At 36.5% G+C, this 18,670-nt stretch overlaps 1 protein-coding gene across 1 annotated transcript in view; it reads right to left on the bottom strand.

Annotated features, from left to right (window-relative positions):
* LOC115456051 (IQ motif and SEC7 domain-containing protein 2) overlaps positions 1 to 18,670 on the bottom strand; it is a 226,513-nt gene that overhangs the window by 161,878 nt on the left and 45,965 nt on the right. Inside the window, 1 exon segment of the mRNA XM_030184911.2 lies at positions 18,227 to 18,249. The gene's annotated coding sequence lies outside the window, so the exon portion shown is untranslated.

Here is an 18,670-nt window from a genome sequence, read left to right as displayed (position 1 = left end):
ATATTTAATATCTGCTTTCTGCACAACAAAAGATTTTGATTCAACCAAACATTGCGTCTATGTCAGATAGGAGTTTCAGTTCAATATATCACAAGGAAATATGACCGGACTTCCATACAGGAAGCAAAAAGGCGATACAGGAATGAGAAATGGTTATTTCGAATTCCACTTGGACCTAAATCCTGTCATTTGCAAAAAATATATCTAGAGGAAACGTTTCTCGCTACAAAGAATTATTTTAGATAAGGTATATAGTGTTCCGTCTAAAATATACATTCATTTATTCCATTTAAAAACAATATGAAAATTCATAAAAGAGCGTGTGACAATCACGTCCGCACACAACGGCACATCGTCGCGTAATGATCGTGTACCGCTATTGCGGTAATGACGTCACATCCGAGACAGCGGTGCGCACGCGCATCGGCGCGCAATATTGACAGGTGGCTGACGAGCGACAACTGACAACGCGCCTGACGCGTTGAAAAAATCTTGTTTACATACAAAAGCAGACAGCCGGCACGCGCCGCGCCGTCGCGTTTCCGAGAAGTGTTACGAATTTCGTCATACAGATTAGTCAAGTACGGTGACTTGGTCGTAGTGATGACGAATTTATGTAAAAAGTGAGGAATGGTTTCGTGAAATTTTATTTACGGACAAATTGACTGAAGGCCGTTAATCATACGCTGTATTTTCTCTTAGTCTCTTATAGTACAGATGTAAAGTAGATAGACCATGCTATCCTTTTTTAACTTGGCATGATCCTTTCGTATTGCAGGAATAGGGCGCTATCGATTGCCTGAAATCAGTGTACCCACTTTGCCGTGTTAGCCGCGACATACACATTAATGGCTAAAAAAACAAAGAATTGCGTCTTCTCACGATCATTCAAATTTATTGGCTTTTACATTAAAACTACCCAATAGATCTATCAGATATCCAGACCCACTATAATCCATGTCATTACAAGGGACCCACCTTATTTTTTTTAACGGTAGACAACGGCTTTCCAATGTCCCTGGTATTGACGACGTCCATGGGCTTACCATCTCGTGGGTCGTTAGCTCGTCTACCTTCGGAGGCGATAATTAAAAAAAAAACATCTCTTACACGCCTTTCAAAAACAATTTTCACGCAACAGGCGTGGCGTTATCACTGTGTGTCAAAACTCAAATAAAAAGGTCGAGAACCGAGCCTTCTGCAAGTGGCGGTCTGTGGGCGTGACGTCACGACAGATAACGCTCTTTTTGTTATCACAATCTGAATGGGTGTACGCGAGGCCAGTCAGCTGTTTGCGAAGTTTTTACAGGTCGATGTACTTATGTTACGTAAATAATAAGTTACTGCGATGTTAATAGCATAATGTTGTATTTGGGTGAATTATAATTGGTGTTAATTATAATGTTTAATAATGGCACGGGATATACAAATTCTATTTTCTAAGCGTTAATTGGCTATTGTATTTTTCAGGACTCCGTTACCGATTATAAATTTTCTTTCGTAATATTGTATCCGCCTCGAGTGACACCAGTCTTAGCTAAGTTACTAAAGAAGGGATCACATCAATTGAAAACAGGCTTTATATCAATCCAAGACCTAAAACCCGATAAATCCTCTACACTCATCAGAAACAAGACACGATCTATCAAATCAAATCACTCAAAGCGCAACAAATCAACAACGTACGCGTTTACAAGAGATGCGCGCGCGCAGTTCAATTGGACAATTGGTACGGGGTCATAGTAATTGGACGTTTATACGACTCGCCGCTGACATAATGTCTATCTCGATTTGCCGCTCTTGAACTTTGAAATGACCTTTGCGTCGCGGTTTCGATTTCTTAATGGATTGTTATCAATTGCATTTTCAGATAAAAATAGAATTAGTCAAGCGAAACGGGAGCAATCAGTATGCTCATTAAAGTAACCTAAGACCTTACAGATGGTCTCTTCGAAACATCCAGAACAAGTATATGGCAATTGGTAATCAAAATCGCTTTTCTTCCTTTCTTTCTTATTTTAGAGTTCAATTATATTACGAATAGCGCGATGAAACACTGATACGACAAAAAATACAAGACCGCACACTTTCAATTTCAAAGTAAAACTATTTTTGCGTCATGTTGCGACCATTGTGAAGGCATCTTGCAGAAAATCTTTACATAAATGCACTCTGCCTCTTCAGCATACTTTAGAGATAAAATTACAAACTCATTAATTATGAAAAGTATTAAATCTAAAACACAATTACACACGCCATTACACCGACCACTCAGACATCTTCAGGATATGTATAAGGCAAGTGTTACACAGACGGCTAAATGAATGACTGGGTCGTTAGTGTGAGCGAACCTTAATGACATCACCACTCCACTAGGCGCTTCGAGTGAGTATTACAACTTCTCTATACGGCCAATATATGTGCCAATGTTTGTCGTCAATACGTTTGGACAAAATGTAGAAGGTTTTTAGTTCTTGGTATTTGAGCGTATGTTTTGGTACACATTGGCGCGAGATTCACAACTTGTTGGTCTTTCATCAAACATCAAAGGATATTGGCTGAAGGACTACCGCCTAGTCCAAACTTTTACCAAACATTGGCACACATATTTGCCAAAGTAAAGCCATTAACCCAAGACGAAAATATCAAGTGCCACCACTCGCGCCCCTATGAAATTCCTATCTGCTTTAAGATACGTGAGATCATAAGATCCTTTTTATATGAAAGTACAACGGACTTTGCGAAGGACACGCTAACTTCAGACCGATTTGATAGGTTTAAAATTATTTTTCAAAGTTAGTGCAACTAGACTCTTTTATTCTCCTATAATTCTAATTATATTTACAAGTAGCTTTTGCTCGCGGCTTGGTCCGCGTGAAGATGTTTTCCGGGATAAACGTTACGCTGTATATTTCCCGGGATATAAAGTAGCCTATAACTTTTCCTGTTTTTTATACTATCTCCATAGAAAATTTCATAAAATTCCGTTCAGTAGATTTTGAGAAAATCGAGGGTATATAGACAGATAGAAAAGGGGACTTTATTTTATAATATGTATAGACTATAGGTATATAAAACATCAGCTTGTAATATCAGATCTCTGAGAAGTCGCTTAGCCCTCGCACAAAATATTTAAACGAAAAAATCTGTTAATGTATAATTTTTATCTATTACACCCATACTCCTTTATAATATTCAGTTACAACTCGCAGTAGTACATTAAAATATCAATAATTCACATTTCTATTTGCCATATTCGTGATTTATATATCGGCGTGAAGGTATATTTTATCCAAACAGACGGACACGGTCCAGTGATTTATACGGCAGACAGCTATACCCAGGTTTCAATATTGTAAACAGAGACAGAATATCCAACGAAGAACGCTGCAGAAGCCTAGGAATAGTGATAATATTGACGAGCTAAATAAAGGATTAGAGATTAGCAAAGATAAGGGAATTTGTTATGTTGATCTACATTAAATTCACTATCAGGGGCCTTATTCCCATGACAGTGTAAACTCGTAACACCGATGTTTTATCTTCGTACCATCAACATGGAATGGTATTTTCATGCGAATTTCAATCGTCATAAATGACGAAGTGCGTGACGTGCTTGTTATGAACAGCCAAAAAACATGAAGTATAGGAATTAGGGTTCTGCACAAAATGCAACAAAAATCAGATAATTCATCACATATCACATCAATTACCTAAACAGTAGTACTAACCCGATCAAAGAAAAATACATTAACATAATACCTGTCAGCTATATAATATTTCACATTTCAACCTCCTTCCCTTACTGACCAAGTACCACCGGGATTAAAATATTCACCTCGCTAATGAGGGAACTCGGCATCCAGGGGTTCATTAAAAAACCTTCACGACTCGAAGACTGGAAGAAAATCAATATCAGTGTCACGTGTATGTCTATATGGGTCATCGAGCCGCTGTCGAGAGAAAACTTCAACCTAACGTAAAAACATAAATAACTTAGACGTTATGTGATAATGAAAAATCAGTGTACATGCTGACACAGGCAACAAATCTAATACACCAGCAGATGCTATAGTAGACACAAATGTATCGTACGATAAGGTTAACATCTGTTACTGTAAAGAAATTAGTGTAATTATCTATTTTGTAAGAAATTAAATAACTGCAGCAGTGTGTCTTCAGGAATATGCTTTTAAATGGTTTGGACGAAATTAATAGACACTGCCTTTTTTGGCTATGTATACAAAGGGGCAAACTGTCTACCTGATAGTAGTTAAGTTGCATCCACCTCCATTGGACTGTAGCAATACTAGGGCCGCAGCCAAGTCATCGCCTATCATGTTTCATTATGGATACTGTACTATATTTGCTGATTATTGTAATGGTTTTTGGAAAAAGTATATTCTTCTCCTAACGCTTAAGTTGAACAAATATTCCAAGATTCAACTCATTTAGAGTTATATGAACGTGATTTGTAGCAAATATATTATCGAGTGGTCTTGCTATTTTTTTTGATAATTGTTCTAAAAGTATATCATCCAGAAATCAAAAATTTTATAGAGACGACGCATCACAGTAAAACGATTACAAGTTCTATCAATTTTTATATTAATTTTAATGCTCTAAGACAGACAAACATAAAACACTAATAACATCATAAAACGGTCTCATTAAAAAGTTTTAATCGTAATAAAGTTATTACGACCGACTAATTCAAAATGGAGCAGGTGTTATTCTGTTTTCAGTTAATATAACAGATGAGGCGTTAATCACTCCAATGGCATTCAAAGCACCTCCAGATAATAATAAAACAATGAAATTATCAACTAAAACCTTAATTATGTAAACATTGAATCACATGTTTTGTGGTGGGATATATTTTATATTGGCCTGGATAGCGAGGTGACCATCGTACACATGGTGTTAAAACCCGCCATAGAGACCCACGTAAGTCTGTCGCGTTCCTGAATCAGCCTGTGTATATAGGCCGCCATAATTCTGTCGAGTGCCGAGGGGTAATCATCTCTCGTCAGTCGACATTCTATTGGATCCTACACCGATTACCATCAGGTGGAGTGGGCTCATTTGCCCGTGCACGTATGAAAAAAAAAAATTACTTTGAATCGTATGTTAATCACTTGCACCTTCACCACCTTGAAGTAAATAGACTTTGCAGATGAAGTTACTAAGTTGGAAATTGAATTTCTAGATAAATATTTTTCCGAATACATGATTTTGCACGGAATATTACTCTAAATAAGTTTGTAGACTAATCTTTGAACTTAGAGAAAACAAGAATTTAGGAAATGTTTCAGCATCAGGTAATCTCACTATCCGCTTGGTAGCGAAAAAACATGAACAAATTCAACAGCAGAGAATCGTGATGAGTGGTTTTGCTTGGGTCCCACACATTATTACAATCCATTCCTGGTCTGAAACAGTGAAGCCGACCGATTCCTGCTGCATATGAAACTGACTAAAGCGTCCAATATATGAATGTATTTGAAAGTTAAGGTATGTAGGTATGCTCCAATCGAAACTATCAGAGATCGCTAAAGAATATTTTTCTTCCTCAGAAAATTCTTAAATCAAATAAAAAGTAAAACGCCGTGACGCCAGAGCACCGGGCAATCTTTTATAAAATTTAAAACTCGGAATGTTCCAAAGAAGTATTCAAGTTATTTCCTCCAACGCAATTTTACAATCGCGTTTCGCGACTCATAGTTTCACCCACATTTTACGAAAGAATTTCCTGAACAATTTGTACTTTCATGGCGTAAGAAAATTCATTCTGCGATCAAATAAAGTTAGGTTTAAGAGATAACTTTACAGCACTAAACTTGACGATATCTATGTCATGCACATCTTTAAAAGACTCAAAAATACAAAATTACACAAACGATTTTGAAATAGATCTTCAAACTTTTAAACGATCTTAAATTAATTTGAACATACGCAAAGTTTTTTTAGTCAGAGAACTCGACAATATCCGTAAAACGCCAGGGTATCGATGAAGAGAGAAAAAAAATACGGTGTAATTTGCAGATAAAAGTTTCCAGTTCGACGAGCGCAACTAACGAACATCATAAAGCGAGAATTGTGAAAAAATCAATAGGACAGTCCACAGTTCCACTTCTAGTGACGGTAAGATCTATTTCGCCACGGGCCGTTTTGCTACCATAGATAACATTTTAATAATGATCTTTTCAAGGCAAGACGGTTTACGATCGTCTGAGAACGTTCAACGAGCAGTTGATACCACTTTCTACTTTCATATTTCAATGTAATTATGTTATTATTCATCGAAATTATCATAAAACATACTTATAATGTTTTCTAACTTAATATATTTGCGAAACGGAGAAAAATAGGATTATGCAATGCATTAAAACGTTTCTTTGTGCGGGGCTAGTGTTATCTGCAGTGATGTGTATCTTCATGATAAGGGTACAGAAATAAGTACATTTGTTTGTCTTAAATACGATATAACCTTTGCAGTTATTTTAAGGTCTTCAGACAGATTGTTATCGAACTATCTTTCGATATTAAAAAATGTATGAACCACAAATTTACCCGCTGTAGAAGTCAAGGGTCTGTTTAAAATTATATTCTAGAAAAGGAAACAGATAAATGTGCAGAGGTCTTGTAGAGAAAAGCAATAACAGCTTCCAGACGGACTAGCACACGATACTGCTTCCACCTGCAAACCTTAATAGGCTTGGAATGATATAAAAACTAACAAATCATTTAACAAGTTACACCATCCACTGACGTACGTGGAAAATTGAAAACAATGAAACAATTACCTACATTATAATGAAAACCGGACGAAACTTATAAACGTTGCGGTGTTAATCTACTGCGGTTTTCACACTCGTTGCGGTAATTATGAGCTCGGTTCATTAAGTGACGTCACACGGTCCTAGATATTCGACGATTAGCGAGGCTCCGCGTAAATGCATGTTATAAATGGAATGAATTTTACTATTGACGTCATTGGGACGGGTGCAGGTTGAAATCAAAGTGAAATATTTAGTAGGTAGATGGAAGCGGTGAGCTCGAGGTACAACGTTCATTACGAAAAAGCTTTGGGAAGCTAGTATCATTACCTTAATGCAATGGTTGAGAATCTTTACCAAAACGTTCTGGTTTTAGACTTATTACTGCCGCTGTAGTCTGATAGATGTAAATTCTCTTAAAAGCTCTATGAAGGTAGGAAGTTATCGTGCTGTATAATATAGCACATCACATCTATATTTTGATCCAGTTATAGTCATTCAATTCTATTCAAAAGCTACCTTCCTTACTATAATAATTTAGGACCAATTAAAAGAAATCAAACAAACACTCCCATAACTAACAAGCCCGTCGATATTACAAATAAGCAATGGCCCTCGTTCACACTGAGCGTGAACGATGGCCCGATGAGTTCCCCTTTGTGTCGACGTCATAATGGAATTGTTTATTTAACTCGGCCGTTTACTCGACGGAATATCTGCCGCGGGCGAGCGCTGTACAACGGATATTTCGTGAATTTCGCTCAAGATTCCTGATGTAATGTTGATGGGACATTTTGATCGAACGGCAAAAGAGCCGTCGACATTTATGTTATTGAGATCGCTTTGAGCAAGGTCTTGTTCAGACGGCGCGATATAATAATTATATAGCTTGAAGTTGGTTTATAATCGGCGTTAACTTTATGCTACCACGGAGCCAAAGAAAATGTCTATGGACTATCTTGTGATAAATGGCATCACTTGTGTTTATAGCCTTTGCAAAAATCTTTTGATGCTTTTTTTGGGAGAACCCCCCCTATTGACCTAATATCCCTTCTTTCTAAAACCTACAAAAGATTTCTTTTTGGAACCATATACCACGAGGATATTACGGCATCACATTTTAAGGATAAGTGACTGATGCCTAATGCTGTAATGGTAGCAGCTAACACACAAATCACAGGCATTCTTTTCAATATCATAAAACGAAGGTAACTACCCAATTTCTTTTTTAACTGTGCCTAATATTAATCAATTGGTTTCAATAATTCATACCACGTCTACAAAATTCCGAACAGCATCACAAGTACCGTTAACGTCTCATAATTATTAAAGACGTCATCCGTGACCTTCGAATTACAATTTAATATTAAGACAATATTGTTCCGACCGAGTGGTGAATTAATTTTCCATCGTTAAATATTCTTCGAGGGCTATAATTTAGCATAATAATCCGAGTTACTAGGAGCGAATGGTTTTTGCAACCGCAAGGGTAAAAGTGTTACTTACTGGCTGCAAATTTGGTATTGTATGTTTAAAATAATGTTATGGGTATATCTAGACAACCTAATATGACTACGTGGTGCAACAAGTTTGTCTTCATTTAATATAGGTCACATTTATATTATGACTTACTATAAGTTTGTCCGACCTAAAGAACGCAATATCTCTGGTTGACATGCTGTTTAAAAAAGTGCATGTCTATAATAACGATGATAAATAACCGAATACTGGCCTTTAACAAAAAAATAAACAGTCGTAAATTTACCCCGAAACTCAGTTGGCGCCCAACGTGGTGCTGCACCGCGCCCAAACCTAAATCCCACTGAAACCCAATAACACGAGGCGAAAACTCTAACATCATTACGTTAAAGACCAACCTCCATTGTTTCGGTATCAATGTCTGTGATTACTTTTCCACGTGACGCGCAAAATCGAACTTTATCACGTACAAGTAAAACCCCTTATTGTCTGTACGAAAGGTTTATTAGAAAAGAGCCTATAGCACTAGTGGGGAAAGTGTAGGGCCATGAAAAACAGGGAAGGTTGAAGCCGTCGCGACGGTCTGGAGTAGCGAACTAAAGGCTTTTGTTTAGCCACGAACAAACATCATAAACTGAATTTACTGTTGGAGTTGATAAGGACATACAGACGGCAACAAAGCCGCTGCGAGAGAACTCGTGATATGTGTAATAAGGGTGGTTCTGGTTAAATTGTTACACAAAATTTGGTTGTACGATGAATATATTTTCTGTTTTCTATAGATGTTTAAGTGGGTTTCCAGGTCAAAGTATCAAGTCAATTATAATAATATGATTGAATGAACGGTGTCTCCAATTTTTATTTATGAGAGTGGTTTATGATTCATGAATAATAACGTTTCCTAAAAATATAGACCTATTATATTGAAATCATCGTTTCCACGTAGACAGTATAGAAAAAAATCGGCGTCTTTAAAAATATTTGACATTCAAAAGTTGATGCACATTCGATTATTAAGCTTTATTGCTGTACCTAAACGAATCCTCTACCGCTGCTATTCAGCGTTCAAGAGGGATTGATTATATTACATCCTCAATAAAAGACATAGACCTTATAGAGGACCGCTGCTGCAGTACAAGGAGATTTTTTGATTTCCAAAATCTTGGAGCCGTTCTTTTCACTAAACAAGACCGTAAGGTTTAGATGTTAACACGATCCTTGTTTAATCCATACCAGTATCTTGGTCTTCTCGAAATGTGCTTGGTACACGAGCTGAAGACTAACATTTTCTTCCCTCTCTCACTATGGAGCTGCGAGAGATCTTTCACAAATTGTATAATATGAAAATTGGATATAACCGCTGATTAACTGTTTAATATTTCACTTCACATCCTTTATTAAAACACTTTGAAAACAATGTCTCCCCTTAACATCCGACCTACATTCATAAGCGCGAGCAGAACACTGCATACCTCTAATAAATTCTCAAAACATATCCCAGGGAGCTTCATTACAGTCTTTATATTCACCGAACACGCCCAGCGTGGGGGTCTTACCCTTGGGCCACCCCTGCACTTATGCAGCCGTGTGTGCCGCGACCCCCGTAGCGTTTCGGGGGCGATTTGTCAACCGGACCTGGCTTCGTGTTCCCGGATAAAAATTATTCGAATAACCTGCAAGGGCGCTGATATTGGCAATTTTATTGCCCTTTGTGTGCTTATGCATGTTTGTAATGGCAATAAAAGTGTGGGTTTAAAGGGAATTGATTCTTGCAGTGTTTTGATATTAGGGTTGGAACAACATGTTGTTGCTACGACTTCTTTGAAATCGAATAAAATATCCATGTTGCTATAATATTTTAAGGTTAATTTTGACCTCAGTAACACTAATATATACTTTATCAACAGTCGAATTTCTATTAGATCGAATTCTAAAGATTTCTATAGTCATACGAAATCGTAAGCAAATAAGACAATCAAGTCAAGAAGAACAACAAAACAAATAATATAATTTACAAAAACCCATTTCCCCACCTCAAAGCGTTACTTAACAAATGCGTCATAAATATTGCTACTTAACAGCCAACAAATATTTTACTACAACAAGACATGACACCGTTTTTTGGGCTTATATCGTTGCTTTCAGTTTATGTCTTTCCTTAAGGTGTTTTATATAAAATGAATGGTTTCACTTAAGCGATATATCTGGAAGAAGGAAATTAATTTCCTCCTAATCTTAGGTTATGAAATGTGGAAGGCTGTTTGATCTTCCAATCGGTGAAATAAATTTTCGTTTCTCAATCTAAAAAATATGTCTAACATGGGTTTGAAATTAGTCCTTGATGTTGTCATAAGCTTTCCATTAATCACTTATATAATCTCGACTAACTCTAGTCTTTCTTACATCACTGCTTACACTGCACTGTACATATGCTGGTGGTAGAATTTAGTTTATATTTTGCCGGATTTGCGATCACCGTACACAAGATGTTAAAACCATAGTTGTCCACGTAATTGTGTCGCGTTCCGCAATCAGCCTGTGTATATTCGATTCCAACAGGCCGGCATAATTATGTCGACTGCCGAGGGGGTAATTATCTCTCGTCAGTCGACACTCTATTGGACCCACACTTACCTTCAGGTGCAGTAAGGTCACTTTACCGTGCCTAATAAAAAAATACTTATACCAAACTTAACAATGACTGCCTCATCTTTACTTCGAAAATATTCACAATCACTCCGAGAACTCTTAATAAATTAAATTTCGAAGGGCCGCAGCGACCCGCTTCTTGGCGATGGCTAACTCGCCTCGAACTCTTTGCTGAGGCCGTATAAAAAAAAAAAAAAAACATAGGTACTTTATAAATAAACAAAACCTCTTCCCTACCCTCAAAAAGTTAATAAATGCACCGCTAATATTTTTAACTGCAACCTCACCACACTTTACGGCACCAAGTCACGGGATAGCCTTTTGGGTGTCGTTGATTTCAGTTGTCTGCACACTCCCCTGGGCTTTTTTTATTATAGCGTGATGTTAGAGCGTTAACTTGTAATGTAATTTACTTTGTGGAGTTTTGTGTTAATTTATTTCAATACTGTTGGAGTTAGGAAGGTATGATGGTTTTATGGTAACATTTTGGGGTACCAAGCCTTTGTATTAAGCCAAAAGAATGTCTTAGTCGTCAATACACTCTTGAACGTTATTGGCAAAACGAACAAATTAATATCATTCCACTAGCGGCTAAAATTAATAAACAAGCCTGGTCGCTATATTCAGATCAATCTCATAAATATATTGTTAAAGCCTTACGAATAACCTTTACCCCGATTTGTCAATGACTCCAATTTATGCGAAGTCTTCTATTAATAGGGATTTTCCTTTTTTTCTTCTTCATTATACAGAAAACAGAATAATTAATATATGAAATAATGCACAAAAGAAATCAAAGGCCAATTCACAATTTGGGCCGTACGATTGTTTCCAATCGCCCGATCTATCGGCGCAACAGTTCACGTAGCCATAAGGAAGTAATCCTCGGCCCGGTGAGAGATTGCCAGTCAGCACCACGCTCTCGCAACTCTTAAACAATAGCTTCTAAGTCACGGCGTACAAACTTTTGTATAGTGTAACGCGAGACTTTGCTGTTTAAAGTGCGATTCTGAACTCTAATTGCTGCTACAAAGTGTACAGTAATTTATTTAAAAATGGAACTACAAAAAAACGTTATGTGGTAATATTTTTATTATAGCCTATGTTGGACTTGAAGGTTAGTGCAGTGTAGTGCAAATAGACTATCGACCAGTGAGAGATATTATGTCTTTAATACGCTACTAGAATTCTCCCGTATTTTTTTAGTAAAAATTACTTTAGTAATGCTACCCATCACAACAAACCAAAGGACGGGTTTTCCGAACACATACTATTAAAAATCAATTAATTATGACGTTTGGATTAGATCGCAGACTATAGATTAAAATTTCTACCCACCTTTCGAAGACTACAGTCTTCATGGTCACTTCACTGAGGTGTTTGTCGTCCAAAAGTTAAAGTTACAATATCTACCCACATTTTACAATTATTTCTTTACTGTAAGTTCATTCTGCGTAGATCTGACCGTCAATAGCAAAAAATATTTCATATAATCAATTCATTGGCCACTTGTGACTCAAGATTGATAATCTTATTTAAATAGTGTTACTCGCGATCGACGATTGCAGTTTGTATGCGCGTTTTGTCGCAGTCAATGTGTTCGGAATAGCACCTTAACGCTTTTCAACGCTCCAGACATAGGTTGCGTGTGCCATAACTTTAATGGGGGAGGTATTGATATCGGTAATGTGTGGGTACTTTAAAGGAAATGTAGCGCGATAGTTTTTAAATGGCGTTATTATTTACTACATTAAAAAGTAGTCGAGACCTGCAATAGTTTAAACGTATTAATGGATGTAAGGTTAAAAGAACAATGTATTCTATGGATAATAACACTTTGGTATAACATTCATACGGATAGCAGGACTTCCATGTGTTTATTTTTCTAAATTTATTTCAAATATTGTGCACATTTTTATTCGCATTTCTCACCAACTGCATTGTATAAAAATAGAAATTCTGTATAGAAGTATTGTGAAGAATATTCCCTAGTTCACCTACACATATCTCTAAGCTTCGTAGTATCGACTTTAATACACAGTCTTCATCATTTCACTATCATAACACGAACAAATCATACACACCAGACGACCTACATCAGTCCGACCCGAGACCATAACGGCTACAATCTTCGAAAAGTCCGGAGAAAACTAAACCTAATAATATCCGACAACTAGTTTTATTTCGATATCTAACATGCATTAATTTTCTCCATCTCGCACAAGATAGAAAAGAGTGGCGTGACAAAAAAGAAACCTATATTCAGCAGTGGGTGCATACGTGCGTAGAGAGAACTAACATTCGCGTAAACATAAGAAATTATACAAACAAATTAAACCACATTAGAACAGAGCTGTCGATCAACCGTTATCCAACGTTATAACTGTTATAAAAACTGCTATTAACTATATATAACGCGTGTATCGACCACCCTCCAGTGACTCATATGGGGTAGGCCCCCGGTATTTATATTGTGTGAAGGTTAGTTTATTATAGCTCGGCTCTCCGATGAACGTAACATTGAATATGAAGCGTGTAAGTTTATGTTAAACGTTGATCGTTATTGTTTATCGACAATATAATTGCTACTGTCTAGTTGTTAGGAGCAATATTGTTGATTTTGTTTGAGTTTTCCGCGTAAAAATCATGTTGAATGGGACACTGTCCAATACTCATCTGATGTGGGTGTTTATTTGTGTATAGCCTGACCAAGAAAATAACAAACCTTGTGGTGTTGTGGTAAAATATGGAACTAACTTCTTGCACTGACAACGTTAGCTCCCAAAGCAGAGTTTTCAATTCCTGGTCAGGCTATATATATCATTTGACATTATTAACGGCTTTAATCCCAACTTAGGCAATAAAATACAACAATCCACATATTTACAAACAATAATATAAAACACGAATTAGAACAACAATAAATTTGCCTAAAGAAAAAACTGGGTCATAAAATTTCATGACTAACACTGTTAATCCGAATGAGTGAACTTAATTTATCTGACCATCTCAACGTTTCGCCGTCCGAAATGGTAGCATTGTTGATGATTACGGGACCGTCAACGGTAAACCAAACGTGGAGATTCATTCATAAGTGCACGACGTGTTTTTTTACGTTTAAGAGTAGGTAATGGACGCGACTTTGCCCGCGAAAAACATCTTGATGAATCAAACAGTGAATTTTTGAAATTTTTAGACGGCCATGTCGAAGTGACTCCTCTGCACTTGATAAGTGGAGCGTCCTGATAGAATATCGATTGATGAGAGATGATTGTCCCTTGCTAGTCGACATAATTATGCCTGCTTTTCCAGAAGCGAGACAGACAGAGACATGTCTACATATTGTGCATAAAATTTCATCGTAAGCTATGCAGTGTATCTGCGATATGTATATTAAATTTCATACAAATTCATTCAGCGATATTTGCGATTAATTCTAACAAACATACAAACATTAAACTTTGGCATGTAATGTGTGTGATACGTATGTACGTTGGCGTATAAAAAGTTGGTAGTAAAAAATTTGCATTGTTTATATTGTTTGTAGCGGTTGTTTTGTAGAGTATTGTGATTGATGATACCATTGCTTTAGCGGCAGATCATTTAGGCACATTGTCGGTGAGATACTGGATTCGATTTCCACCTTAATTACGTAGATTCTTACAACTTGAAATATGCATCACCAAAGACAAACCACTAAATTATTTTCTGCAGATCGAATTAAAATAATAACTTAATTTCGTATTTCAGCCCGCATTATTAGAGTGCATCCCAATATGGCGGCATTAAACACAGCCTAAGGTATTAAGGCAGTAACTAGACACGGCTTTAACTAATCATCAGTCAGCAATAGAGAATGCAATCTCGCGAGATTTTAGACCTAAGCGAGATCTCGCGAGACCATAAATCCAGTCTCGCGAGATCTCGTACTTTACGAAGAACGAGATTTCAAACCCTAGTCAGCAAACCTCACCCAACAAGAAAACAAAATCATCAAGAATCAAATTATAAAATTAATGAAACGCAAACAACCAAACAAACCTCGCACTACATTAAACATGGCGCTAGATCAAATTAACCACTCAAATTACTATTTGTCTTCGTTTGTCGTTCTAAATCACCAGTTACTAGCACCAGACGTCTCCCCCTTTATCAATTAACCATTCATAGCTGTACAACACGGAGCTCTCATTACGAGCATGGGGGAGTACCTTGCTCGTCATAGTTCGCTGAACTAGAAAATCGTGGCAAGGGAGTGACGAATCTATGTGATAATTCTGGGTGGCGCTATTAAGAGAGAAGGCAGCTTATCTCCCAATTCTGTTGTATAAGCATACTTGCCTAAGTTCGTCGCTCTGAGCATCATCTGTTCTCAGTATAATAGCCTGCAAATAATGTAGCTTCTTAAGGGAGAATGAGTTTTCAGTATCGGAGATGTTGTATTACAAAATCTTTGTACTCGTGTAAGGTCGGCTGGTAGAAAATGTCTTTGGCATTAAGTCCTTCAATATCGAAGATGAAGCTGTACAAAATCTTTACACTTATCTTAGAACGACTGGTAGAAAAAAGTTCGCCCATCATACCATCCATATACTCTGTATATAAAGTGCACAAAAAAAAGAGTATTTAATCAAGAAATAAACTATTTAAACTATTAAGGTCAAGAGACGCTATTGAGTCTAGGGGGCATATCGGTATTTTTGCAATTACGGGCGTTCTAACCGAAGGACTGCTTCTGATTTTCAAATAAATGGTGCTGGCGTCCTACATATTGCGTCGTATCCTATATGTCAGTACGATAATCTAGGAATGTTTGAAACGTAAAATGCTTTTAAGACAGGCGAATCCGCGAGTGAAAACGAGCTTACTAATAATCCTTTTCAAAACTATACACAACATTTCCTGCACGTTACACGTATTATTGTAGTTTTCAAACAAGTAGTGAAACTATATAACTATTAAATATGAATAATTTTATTTAATCCAGTTCGTCGACTGGCACTAAACAGTGAGAAAGGTTTCAACAAAAGCACCAGGAAATATGTAGGTAAAATTTTACAATTGGTTTAATATTTTACTAGACAATTAATGTTACATAGCATATCGGGGAAAAGTAGATCATCCCAAAAAGAAATAGACGTATTGCCCGCAAATCCCATTTTTTGTTTTCACAGGACGGTACATTCGTGAAGGTATGCTGTTAATTTTCTTACATAAATAATGAAAAAATTTATCTGCAATTATTGACGTAGCTAAGGATTCCCTCAAGAGGGATGAAAAGACACGCGTTTCTGGGGTGGACACCGACAACCTTTGCGCCCCCTCCCAGCCCATCCTCACCTAGCTACGCCTATAACTACAATATTATACAAATTACAGATGACTTACAGAAATGATGTCCATATAACCTCCAAGAAACAAATATCAAGTCGTAAAATTCATATTAAGTTATAAATATAAAACCTGGGCCCTTATTCTGTATGGTAGTGTAAACGCGTAACGCGGCCGTGTCATGATATCTTCGAGAAATGTGCGTGGAATGGTATTCTGTAAGCCAAATTTCTATAGTCCTAAACATGATGCGTTGTGTTACGTCCTTGTTACACACTGTTAAAATAACGTGCGGGATAGAGAATAAGGCCCCTGGGGCTTTTTTCTCTTAAACATTGTAAGCGTGTAACGCGGCAGTGTTACGTTATCTTCATGAAATTACCGTGAAAATGTATTCCGTATGTCAATTTCTATTGTTTTAAACGTGACGTGATACGTTACAAGCTTCATACGCACTGTCAAAATTATGAATGGCATAGAGAACCAGGCCTCTGGTGTAAACCGAACACAAACTCACTTGACAAATACTAATAATATCCCAAATTTAGTACAGACATACTTCGTTATACCAATACGTTCATACTTTAGTATGATCTAAATTATAATCTTCCTCAATATGGGTTAGTTAAACAGAATCCAAGAGCTGAGTAATGGTACCACCGGGAAAATAGTCCATCCGCTTCGCAGTCCGTACTAACACGTGGATAATATGAATAATGATTCTATAATCAAATAGACGGGAGAATGTACAAACATTGCGCGTTTTTAAACGTTTTTTAAATTGATATTGAAAGTTTTTTTATTGCTTTGAATGGCGAGATGAGCTTGCCGTTCCCTGATGGTAAGCGATACGACCGCCCATAAACAGTAGAAACACCATTCAGCACCTTGAATTTCAAGGTATTGTTTGGTATTCGACTGTGCTGTGAAAGTGTTGGTTGGATGCTATTTTATTTGTTCAATGTAAAATGGGTGTAACATATTTAATTAAATATATCATTATGTTGCACTAGAGCAAAAACAACATTCAAAACAATACAGTTAAGAAGTAATGTCAATTCGATAAACATTGTAGGACAGCTTCAGAAGACATTATGACCTAATGAAAAAGTAGAATAGCCATTTTGACTTAGTTTCCAACATAAAATTGTGATCAAACCCGAACTCTCGTCTTAACAAGTGAAAAACAATATAAGAGAACAGAAACGTTCGACGGGGCCAATCCAAACTTCGAAAAGTTTGGCGAGTCTGTTTATAATAAGGTTTGGTTACACGATGCAAGTTAACGTGCGAGTTGGTGTTGACAGTAACTGTTATTTTCACTTGCTCCACGTGATCATATTTTGATAATATTATCGCTTTAATTTGTTCTTGTGCGCAATAGAGCGTTTGTGAAGAAGTTACCTCATTTTTCCAATACATAGTGTACTGTATAATTTTCGTTTAATTACAATAATATTTTTTTCCGTGTGATTCACGAGTGAGGTGTTAAAGGAGGGCAAGGTACCTCAATTTTAATCGACGCGAAATAATGGAATACGTTTATTTTATGTACTGTTCCGGAGATTACACTAGTAAGTAGCTCGAACCAAATTTTAATGCTTTTGGTATGTTTGTTTGATATTATTTTCCTCTTTCCCGAAATCAACATTTCTAATTCCCATATATTCCTATTCATCACTATCGTTCCTGATTGTGACAAGATAAGCTGAATCGAAATGCTGATCTGCGAGTTAGCGATTTCTCCATCTACTAAGTCAGCAATTTCCACCGTGTAACCAAATCTTCAGGGCTGATTCAATCTGTGTAAACTTACAAAGAGAACGGTGATTTAATGGGTACTTTGATAAAGCACCCAAATTACAGGCCGATAAGTCTTAATTTTAATTAAAACACTCTCGCGTTACTTAATTATTTGTAAGACAACACTTACGGCAGGTTCTAAGAGGATTTGAGTTTAAAATTAATAATTAGCACTTAGTACTTACCCAAAGTAGGCAGCTGGCATATCCTGAAACAGAATAAAAAAGAAAATTAAAATGAGGTTCAATAATTTAAACAACAGATTCAATTATAATTTAATTATGTTAATAACGTAATATCAATTATATTTTCACCTAGTTTCAAAAGGGGCAAGCTTATTAATTATTGTCCTTTTTTTAGTAAAAACTGTTAACCAAACTGGCAATCGAATAAAACAATCACGCAATCTAAATAACGTATAGGTACCTGACCATATTGTCTTTACGTTTAACTACAAATTATATATTTTATATTATTTTTTTATATCATATTTATTCATTATTTTTGCAAAAAATGAAAAACAATAAGTACAAATGGCGGTCTTATCGCTCTAAGCAAAATGTTGCAGACAACCATGGGATGGATATTAGGAAAAGGAGAAAGAGGGGGCAGTCTAGTGAATAGAATAA

Source organism: Manduca sexta, chromosome 3 (assembly GCF_014839805.1).
Source record: "Manduca sexta isolate Smith_Timp_Sample1 chromosome 3, JHU_Msex_v1.0, whole genome shotgun sequence".
Lineage (NCBI taxonomy): Eukaryota > Metazoa > Arthropoda > Insecta > Lepidoptera > Sphingidae > Manduca > Manduca sexta.
The sequence above is the reverse complement of the archived record's forward strand: the minus strand, read 5'-3'. Positions and strand labels throughout refer to the sequence as shown.